At 41.9% G+C, this 8,877-nt stretch overlaps 1 long non-coding RNA gene across 1 annotated transcript in view; it reads left to right on the forward strand.

The window, feature by feature from the left end:
- Positions 1–3,338: 3,338 nt before the first annotated feature.
- The window catches only part of LOC137993251 (uncharacterized), an 8,238-nt gene continuing 2,699 nt past the window's right edge, over positions 3,339–8,877 (forward strand). Inside the window, exons 1-4 of the long non-coding RNA XR_011121839.1 lie at positions 3,339–3,695; positions 4,201–4,256; positions 6,247–6,328; positions 7,525–8,877. The exon at positions 7,525–8,877 is cut by the window's right edge and continues 2,699 nt beyond it. This is a non-coding gene — a long non-coding RNA (uncharacterized lncRNA). The remainder of the gene's footprint in view (positions 3,696–4,200; positions 4,257–6,246; positions 6,329–7,524) is intronic.

Consider the following 8,877-nt stretch of genomic DNA (forward strand, 5'->3'; position numbering starts at 1 on the left):
AGACTCGAGGTCAGTGAGATCATTTGACGCAGAAATCTTATTACGTATTGCCAAATCGTAATATGTTGTCAAATAAATACTGTCAATGAACGAAATGGTGTATGACATGAATCGTATACTGAACTGCAGATATGAAATCAAGTAAAGTTATGATGCTCGCATTTATGGACGTAACCCAGGGCGGTGGAGGGGCCTTTTTTTTCAAGTCTTGCAGGAGACCAAGCGGGTCTTTGTCTTGAAACGTCCCCCCACCGGAAAACAGGGGCCCCCGACCCTGCTACAAAGATGCGCAATGACCAGGCGCATCTGGCCGTGCCATGGGTTTCGCTCCAGCGTCCCCATGGAGCGCTCTGCACATGGGAGAGGTGACAGACACTTTTTGGGCCAAAACTTCCCCTGGTTTTCAGCTGGGACCCACTAACCCCAAGAAGTAGTTGCAGAATTACAAGGCGCATCTCGTGATACCATTGGTTTCCTTGTAGCACCTCAGAGGAAGGCTTTGCGTTAGTGAGGAAAACGTTTTTTGACCATAACTCCCCCCAGTTTTGTCCGGTCTTCCCCATATTCCGTTGGCTTTATCTTCTAGGCCGTACGCAGGTGGGTGCCAAGTTTCAGCTTCGTAGCTCAAATCCGAGGGTCAAATTTCACGACCACTACTCCAGTCGACTCCTAAAGAGCCTCAAATCCTGTATAGGAGTAAAACTACTACCAGATCTGCACAGCAGATCACCCAAAAAGCTTATCTCAGGTTCCCATGGAGATATCCCATAATACCATACACCGTTGGAAAGATCTCAACGAGATCTATCACGTGACGAAATATGGGCATCCTGTGTTGAGGTGGGATCCCTGTGCACAGTTTTTTGTCTTTAACATTCCTACGTTTTATTCCCTTGGGACCCCATTCCTCATGCACCTAGACCCTATTGCCCAACAACTTTTCGCACCAGTTTCGACCCGGGGCGAATCGACCTGTGGACGCCAGAGGCCCAAGAACATCTCTGTTTTGACACGAAAATGGCCCCCCGGACTTTGCTTTATGCTCATCAGACGCGCCCTCCGGAGACCCTTCTTACGGTGCCCTTGGATTGGCCAAATTCCAAATCCCGGGGGAGTTATCCTCGAGAAACTTGTTTTTCGTTTTTGGGCCTAACTCCTCCCCGTTGGGTCCGGGCGACCCGAGACCGCGCCAGGAAGATTCCTCAGGAGATGGCCCATCTCGTGGTAAGGTCCGTTTCACTTTTAACGGCCTCTGGAAGACTGTACACACGTGAGGAAAAGTGGTTTTTAGGGTCCAACTTCCCCCGGTTTTGAGTGTGGTCTCCCTAATCCTAATCATGGCGCATCTCGTGGTACCATTGGTTACTTTCTAGCACGCCCTGGGAAAGTCCTGCATACGTAAGAAAAGTCAGTTTTTGGCGATATTTCCTTCCCGGAAATAGCTACTCCCCCGTAACCCCCAGAAGTTCTTGCGTTGCCATGGAGATATCCCATAATACCATACATCGTTGGAAAGGTCTCAACGAGATCTATCACGTGACGAAATATGGGCATCCTGTGTTGAGGTGGGAGCCCTGTGCACAGTCTTTTGTCTTTAACATTCCTACGTTTTATTCCCTTGGGACCCCATTCCTCATGCGCCTAGACCCTATTGCCCAACAACTTTTCGCACCAGTTTCGACCCGGGGCTAATCGACCTGTGGACCTCAGAGGCCAAAGAGCACCCCTGTTTTGACACAAAAATGCCCCCCCGGACTTTGCTTTATGCTCATCAGACGCGCCCTCCGAAGACCCTCCTCACGGTGCCCTTGGATTAGCCAAATTCCAAATCCCGGGGGAGTTATCCTCGAAAAACTTGTTTTTCGTCTTCGGGCCTAACTCCCCCCGTTTGGGTCCGGGGTACCCGAGACCGCGCCAGGAAGATTCCTCAGGAGATGGCCCATCTCGTGGTAAGGTCCGTTTCACTTTTAACGGGCTCTGGAAGACTGTACACACGTGAGGAAAAGTGGTTTTTAGGGTCCAACTTCCCCCGGTTTTGAGTGTGGTCTCCCTAATCCTAATCATGGCGCATCTCGTGGTACCATTGGTTACTTTCTAGCACGCCCTGGGAAAGTCCTGCATACGTAAGAAAAGTCAGTTTTTGGCGATATTTCCTTCCCGGAAATAGCTACTCCCCCGTAACCCCCAGAAGTTCTTGCAGAATTTGATGGCGAATCTCGTGGTACCATTGGTTTCTCTCTAGCACGTCAGGGGAAGGCCCTGTATACGTGAGAGAAGGCAGTTTTTTTTGGTGATATCTCCCCCCCGGAAATAGCTATTCCCCCCCCCCCCCCCCCCTAACCCCGAGAAGTTATTGCAGCATTTGATGGCGCATCCATTGGTTTCTCTCTAGCACGTCAGGGGAAGGCCCTGCATGCGTGAGAAAAACCACTTTTTCTCACGAGTTGAGAGAGCGTCAATTTTTGTGGTAATGACAGAGACCTTAAGAGACCTTAAGATACCTTAAGATAGGTATATATATATCGTCCGCCTGTGGAATCATCGTTCTGGTTGGGAAAAACATGGGCCCAGGATGACCACTTAATTCCTATTCGCTATCTAGATTGGCCATGTAACCAGCATGGTTGCTCTGATAGTGTAGTGGTGATCACATCCAACCGGTAATCAGGGAGACGTGGGTTCAAATCCCGCTCAGGGCACAAAACGTTTTTCTCCCAATGAAAATGTCATCCAGGAGTTGTCCGTCCTTGGTCCCTTCAAACTATATATATATATTTGTCGCATATTTCCAAGATTTGACTGTAATCAAAGTTAACACAGCGACACTGTGCCATGCCCCCTGCTTGTGCAAGGGGAAGAAACGAACCACTTAAATTTTATTTGAGGTGAAAAATGAACGGTCCTTCCTGACATCTCAATGACCTACGTGGTGGCGCAACTCACCACGCAAAGCTTGAGAGCGGAATTCCCTAGATCAGTTGCATGGGAGGACTTGCACCGGGCCCAAACCCACTTTACGCTGCCGCGCATTGATGCAAACCTTGGAACCCTCCTAAGAGGCCTCTCACCGATCCTGACAAAACGTTCTGGTGAACGGCTATATATTACGCTCGACGCAGACGTTCCTTTCATTGTGGTAACACAAAATTGATCAAAGGCTGTTGATAAGCAATTTATAGCGCATGCACAAATCGGTTTTGATCGGACACAATTTAACAGTGGTTGACTGACATATTTAAAGAATCTTTATTTAAAAAAACGCACCGACTGGTGGCGTCACGTAAAGCCGATTATTAAAGAGAGTGCAGACACATTGTATTCATCAGCGTGCAATCGATTCAAAAAAGTATGCGCCTTGAATCGAGACTTTAAGTCATCTGATTTATTGTAATACATGTCAAGAGCAGTCAAGCTTAAAAACGCTTTTATTTTGTGCGAGGTATTACAACACGTTTCTTGCCTTTTCATTTGTACGGAATTCTCGAATTTCAGAATTGAATTACTTCCAGACGAGTGGTGAATTTTCGAGTTTATAACGATACGCGAGGATCTCTTGTCTCCTCTGGAAAGTCACATCGCTATAAACTTTGAATAGCAATCTGTATACATGTTGAATATCTGTTGGCACAATGTTTAACGTTCCTGCAGCAAACACATACAGATCCTATACCAAAGCAGGGGAACGACAGTTGAAAGTAAGTAATTTTAAAGGGATAGGATAGCTTGAGGAAAGCTTATGCCCTTGTCTAGAAAGGTCACTTAGCATACCAGTGAACAAATTTGTTCAACTTTGTTCTCTGTTTTGGCCCTAACCATGCACAACCCACGCGATTTTTCTAAAAGAAAGCCAATCAATAGTTTCGATTAATTTATTGAAAATTCAGTTGAGAACCGAGGACAACAGTTTGTGCATGGTACGTCACGGTCAAGTTAACATGAAGTGCGACAGTACTGTTCTCTCTCCGGGTTTCATAAGCAGTTCATCTATATGAACTATGTTTACACAAACAAACAAACAAAAACAAAACCTTAATTTTTTTTTTCCGGCAATTAAGAAAAGCAACCCCAACAACGATAATAACATTTCTTTATTAATATAAAAGGCATTGGGAAAAAAAAATAATAACCACGATAATCTAGACTAATGAAACATTTCAGCGGGTTAAGAGATGAGATTTTCCAATAATCTTTATTCTACAGGCTTATTTCTTGAGGTGCCTGCAGTTTCAACACTTTGGAGAGGATTGAAATAACAGGTAAGAAAGGTAGAATGTCTGTAGGTGATACATATGATTCAAGTCACCCCATGCAAAACTTAGACAGGAAGAAAGTGCAATACAAGGGAGCTAATGGCGCCATTTTTCCTCTCCCTGTACTCTCTGACTGCTGATCGTTTATTTATTTTGGTAAAGTAAACTGGTAATGAGGAATGGACGCTTTTATGGCCAATTTTAGAAAATTGAGATGTTTTGTAAGTCTTACACGTAAGTCAAATCTCGTTGTTTTGTAAGTCATTACTTAGAGGCCACGACCAAACGAAACATCCGTTCTTAAACGAAGGCGACGGAAAGATAAAGCCGAATGTCAACCTTCCAGATTCAACAGAAGTCTAGTAACAAAATCTCATTGCTCTTTAGTTTTTTTAGTTACATGCATCTTTTGCTTTCAAAAACACGGCGGACTACTCTATCTCTCTCCGCGAAGTCAATGACAGCAAAACTTCTTCCCGCGAGACGAGGGAAACTCGCGCGAGGTGTTTTCTTATAAAGTCCATGTGTCATAGTCACTTGAGTAAAATGAAACAAACGATAAAAACAAAGAATGCGACGGAAAATGCCGCAAGCACTGTATGTCCCCATTAACTTATCTCCAATTGATTATGGAGTCATTAAACACTCCTAATTTTAAGCATTGAACCATTTTACGACCTTTTACGGGCACCTCATATCAAAACACGATATCATGCGGTGATGTTGAATCATTCGCTGAAAGGTATGTTGTTGTTCATCTCTGTTTTCGCTTTCTATGGTTCTTTTCATTTTACTCATATATTCTCTGTATATCTAACGCAGAGAGAGATATGCCTTTCGCATGATTTAGTGTGAATACTTAGCATAGCATGTAAAGACAAACTTATTAGACTTATTGTGTAGCGTGGAGAACTTAGGATTCAATCAGTACAATCAAATGACCCTTGTAAAACTAAAAAGAGAAAGATTTTTCCCTATGAAGCGATCGAAAGAAATACTTGCTATCTGAATTCTTTATCTGCATGCCCTGATGCATGCCGTATAAATTAAAATGGTTAAAATGGCGCAAAACTCATCATTGAAATGGCGTTGTATCTGCTCAACGGTTTTGAACATTTTCCTCTGAATTAAACATTCAGGGGAAAATGTTCAAAACCGTTATGAAAATTGCCATAAGATCATGTGGATGAAATGTAGCAAGTATTTTCATGACTGTTTGAAAGCACCGTTTTGTGCTAATACCTCATGCCGGATGCAAAGGTCTGCAAAGGGTCATTGCTGCAGCTCGGCGTAGACAGAGTTGTCTCGGCGTAGATTGAATTGTCTCGGCGCCGTTCTCATCTTTGCTAGACAATTATTAGCTGCCTGTTTGTTTTTTTTGGGAACTAGAATTCTTTTCAATGGAACGGTTACGACTGAATTTACTGACATACAAAATTAAAAAAAAATAGTTAGCACATGATAGATAAAACAAAGGGAGAAGATCGTTTTCGTGTAGACAAGCCGCCTAAGATGCCAACTTAATGCCCAGTTTTAAGGTCCCAATTGAAGTAAAAGTCAAGTGAAGTAAAAGTCAAGGTACTCATGCAAATGCAATACACAAAGAATCTTAACCCCAAGAGATTTGATTTGGGTACAACATTGCGTTAGCCGAATTGGTCTTTTGTCTTCTGAAAGTAAACTTCTCAAATAACATGAAGTTAAAGGTTCTCATCAGCTGACGACCAAGAAATGATATGGTTGCCCATGATTTTGCTGCAAACTATCTTAGAGAGGTCCGTGAAAAGTAAAAGAAAGAAGAGGACATTTCATTGCGTGTTGGAAGGTGTCATTTGACTCTTAAAAACGCCTTTGTAAGATGTAGTTGAAATCTAATATAGTGGGCTTGTAGTTCTTCGAATATTTAAAAACGTAAACCCCATGATATCGGTGGCAGCTTTATTAGTACTTTGGTTTTTAGTGTTAATTTTCATTTATCGATTCTGTTTCTCCACAGGTAACTGAAAGGCTACCCTGCCGTGTTAAAAATATAGACCCTCTCCCGGACTGATGTGAACCTTTTGGCATACTGATATGATGTGAGTCCCCACTAAGTTATCTGCGACCGTAGGGTCATTTTACTCTTATCGTATTCAGATGTGCACAACAACGTGGTAATACGAAATGCAATTGTCATCCCAGGCAATTTTCTTAATGTTAGTTTTCAGTAAATGGGTTCTACTAAAGGTTTTGGCTTTAAAGTGAAAATTGGACCAAACAAAAATATCCTCTACCTCTATATAGGACGGGCAAAAAAATTCTGAGCTGTCTAGATTTAACACTTTTGACAAATTCTCATTGCGCATTTTTTTTTTTTTTCAAAAATAATGTTCTCTCTCGGCAGAGTCATTAGACAATATCCGACCTACTTCCCGCCAAAATCATGACGAAAAAAATGCGCGCGAAATATTGTCTTGTGGCGTCTACAATAGTGAAAATGGGAGTATCTGACAAACATCTGCCAAAAAAGTAATTAAGCGGGAAAGAGTTTTCGGGAATCTTTTGAAAAAGCGATATGATGTGTGTACCCATTAACTTACTGCAAATAGAGTCGTGATTATGTGGTCTCAGTTACACTCCTCGTAGCCTGAGGCTAATAGATTCAACTTGCGAAAACGTCATGCCAAAGTAATGTTCTAGACAAAGTATGGCCATATTGTACCTTTTTTTCAACTTGATCCATATGACTGCGTAAAGGATAAGCTAGCAAACTCGATATAATGTCATTACAAACTCTTATGAAAAGTCAGTGTTTGGACGTTTAGATTTCTCGCACTATCAGTGAGTGCGGGGGTTGTTGTGCTAAGCGGTTAACAATATTTATTGCTGCACGGCTGTCTTTGAAAGAAAACGACTTAAATAAGAGAAAAACGGTAGCATAAACGAACTTAAAGAAGATGCCTACTATTCAGCAAACTAATCTTAAAAGGGTCAGTTAAGGTTAAAAGAAAGAAAAAAGTCTTTTATTACCTATTGTCACTAGTTTTTGTTTGACTTCTGAAAATGCTGTATTAAGATACGTACTTTTTCCTCCTATTTGAAAAGTCTATGCAGTCATTGTATTATTGTGAATTAGCCGCAGCATCGTAGTGCTGAGAAAAATGCTATTCTCGGTTTGAAACAACTGTGCTTCGATAGGTCGTTGGAGAACAAAGCTTTCTTTGATAATGTGCCTTTTAGTTTGTTCCTCGCAGTTGGTTATTTTTATCTTGAGACTAAACATCATGTAAAACAGGTTCTTTTCTTTGGTGGGGAAACGAGAAACTGGCCCGATTATCAAGGACGTGAAAAACGTGTTGCTTTATTTAAGAATCCAAAAATCCATTAAGGTAAGTACAAATGTTGTTGTTTTAGAATATCAAAAGATCAAGTTGTCGTCTCAAGATACTGAGCTCCATTCCCTTTTTGAAGTATGATAAGGGTTCCTTGAATGGGTATTGCAGTGCTTTGATAAGTCGTTTCAGAAAGAAAGTTCCATTGATAATTTGCTGTCTCACTTGTAATACACAGTTGCTTTTTTAGATCTTTAGACCAAAAATTCAAACAGATACTTTTCTTTGGTGGGACCTGAGAATCTGACAGCATTAGCAACTCTTTAAATCTACGTGACAAGACTGTCACTTAAATGGCCTTATACGTGAATGAATTTCGTAGCTACTTGTCTGAAGATAAATGGATACCTTGCCTCAAAGCATCATACTTCACGTTTTCTCATATTTACCCTACAAATTTGTTCGAAGAACCGCTTCTCTAGTGTGCAAGGCTTGGCTGCAAATTTCTTACGACAAAACTCTGATTAAGTACGCAAGAAATCATGAATTCTCCGTTGTAAAAGCACAGAACACATCAAAGGAGACAGTGGATAACTTTCTCATAGCAGTCCAATGGAGGCCTAGTCTATTCCGCTCTATTGATTTAAGTGGCGCAAAAACAACCTGGGCAACATTTTGCAAAATAGTGGAAAACTGTGCTGGACTGACAGTTCTTAACATGGCAAAAATGAAAGGTGAACTTTCTAAATATCCAGTTATTCGAGCTGTTAACATTGCGGAGCTCAACTTGAGCCAAACAATGTTGGATGACAGCCATCTAGTTTTTGTTACCGGAAGCATACCCTCGTTAGGAATATTAAACGTAGGCGGCTGTGAAAATTTGACTTACACAGGAATTAGCAATGCCTCTTTTTCGTCCTTGCGTTTTCTTAGACTAGCTTTTTGTAAGGTGGGTGTTGAGTCCATCATTTGTGCCATTCAAAAGCACGAGATTTTCGCGATGTGCGTGGAGGGAATATCACTAAGCAAAGAGGACATCGCACGTTTGTTTGATCTCTTTCCAGACATAGCCGAGGTTGGTGTTCCCTCTTTATGTGGTTTGCCACGAGGAGCTGTTTCTTACCGAGCACTGGCGTCTCTTTGCTTTTATTGCCGCTCATCACCCCAGTCTACAGTATTGACCGCCAAAGAAAGTATTGATGGAAGCTGGATGGAACTTTAAAAAAAACTACTAAAAGAACTGGTATTGCTAACCTAACCTTGAAAAGCTTCGAATTTAGAAGGAACACCGACGGCAACGAGAACGTCATGAATTT

Source organism: Montipora foliosa, chromosome 2 (genome assembly GCF_036669935.1).
Source record: "Montipora foliosa isolate CH-2021 chromosome 2, ASM3666993v2, whole genome shotgun sequence".
Lineage (NCBI taxonomy): Eukaryota > Metazoa > Cnidaria > Anthozoa > Scleractinia > Acroporidae > Montipora > Montipora foliosa.